This window comes from Mobula hypostoma, chromosome 5 (genome assembly GCF_963921235.1).
Source record: "Mobula hypostoma chromosome 5, sMobHyp1.1, whole genome shotgun sequence".
NCBI lineage: Eukaryota > Metazoa > Chordata > Chondrichthyes > Myliobatiformes > Myliobatidae > Mobula > Mobula hypostoma.
Genome location: NC_086101.1, coordinates 190,970,120 through 190,972,379, shown reverse-complemented (window position 1 = coordinate 190,972,379; position 2,260 = coordinate 190,970,120).

Sequence of the window (2,260 nt, the reverse complement as noted above, 5' to 3'; positions counted from 1 at the left end):
GTATTACTGGGCTGTTAATGTGCGATACATGTCCTTTTGGTTACACTGGGTTGATAAGAACGATTGGCCAATTTGGGTAGATTTGGAATTGAAAGCTGTGAAACAGTTTTATTTAACCTCGTTATTGGGAGCTGCTTTAGCTATACAATTAGATTAGATTAGATTATGAGGACACGCAGTCCTCGTTTATTGTCATTTAATAATGCATGCATTAAGAAATGATACAATGTTTCTCCAGTATGATATCACAGAAACACAAGACAGACCAAGTCTAAAAAACTGACAAAAAGCACATAATAATAAAATATAGTTACAACAGTGCAAAGCAGTACCGTAATTTGATAAAGAACAGACCATGGATACGGTAAAAAAGAAGTCTCAAAGTCTCTCGAAAGTCCCATCATCTCACGCAAACGGTAGAAGGAAGAAAACTCTCCCTGCCATGAACCTCCAGCGCCGCACAGCTGCCTATGCAGCATCCTGGAAGCACCCGACCACAGTCCGACTCTGAGTCCGTCTGAAAACTTCGAACCTCCGACAAGCCCTCCGACACCGAGCACCGAGCACCATCCGTGCCGAGCGCTTCAATCCAGGTCCCGGCCGCTAAGCAACAAGCAAAGCCGTGGATTCGGGGCCTTCCCCTCCGGGGATTCTGGATCACACAGTAGCAGCGGCAGCGGCAGCGAAGCGGGCATTTCAGAAGTTTCTCCAGATGTTCCTCTGTGCTTCTGAAGTCTGTCTCCATCAAATCAGGATTGTGCACGGCATCCTACTTGACAAATACAGATATTATTCACCGGAGAGGCCGCGCACGGGGCGTCGAGCCGCCATCATCTCCTCCCCTCCACAAATTAGCTAAACTTGTTAACTTAAATTTATACCCTCTGATTAAACATTCCTTACAAACTTGGATCCGGTTCCTAAACTTTGTTTAATCTTAAAATATTTAAACTTTGTAGTTTAATTTATCGAAATTACTTTTTTAAGCCTTCTTTGAGTGATCGCAATTTTTTTACTTTGGAAAAATAGAGGTATTAATTATTTTCTGGATTTATTTAAAGAAGATAGACTGATGTCTTTTGAACAATCAGTTGATAAATATTCTCTTTCATACTCACACTTTTTAGAATACCTTCAAGTTAGACATTTCTTACAAAAATATTTAAGTAATTTTCCTTACATATTGGATGCCGACTTGTTAGATACTAGTACGAGTATGAACCTTCTGATGAAGGGTTCCATTGGAAGAATTTAAAATTTACTATTACAATGGGATAAGCGTCCTTTATTTAAGATTAAACAAGATTGGGAAAAGGAACTTAATTTCACTTTTATGACGAAGGACTGGACGCGGATTCTGAAGTAGGTTAACTCTTCTTCAATCTGTGCTAGTCATTCACTGATTCAATTTAAAATTGTACATCGTTACCATTTGACGAAGGAGAGATTGTCTAAAATATTTCCTAATGTTGATAGTTATTGTGATAGATGTAAAACTGAGCCAGCTACACTGACATACCTATTTTGGTCTTGTTCTATACTGGAACAGTTCTGAAAGTCAGTTTCTTCTACAGTTTCTAAAGCACTTAAAATGAATTTACAACCTAACGAATTAACTGTGCTTTTTGGAATAATTCCTCAAAATATCCACGGTATCTCTTTGTCCGACCAACATGTTATTGCATTTGTTACATTGATAGCTAGGAGGGCCATTTTTTTGAAGTGGAAGGATACATCAGCTCCCATTTTGTCACAATGGTTCTTTCAAGTGATGCTATGTCTTAGTTTGGAGAAAATTAGAAGTCGAGCGTTTGAAACTATGTTTGATTTTGAGAAAAGGTGGGGTTCAGTTGCTCTTTACTTTTATTTGAGTTGATTGATAGATTTCCTCCACGATCTAATTGTAAATTTTTGGTACTTTTTTTTTGTTGACGGTTTGATGTTTATCTTTAGAAGCTTCTTGTATGATGAATGGCTCCGGGGTTGAACATCTAATATGTTTTTTTCTCACTTTTCCTTGCTTAGCAGGATTTTTTCTCTTTTTTTGTCACCAAAATGTTTTCAATCTTTAAAACAATGTTTTGTTTTCTTGAGACATTGTAAGTGTTGCCTACTTTGATGTACACTTGTTAATTTTGGATAATAATAATAAAAAGATTTGAAAAGAAGAGGAATTTATGAAGGAACGCAACAGGTAAAGTCGCATCCATGGAAAGAAATGAACAGTCAACGTTTCCGGCCGAGACCTTTCATCATGTCG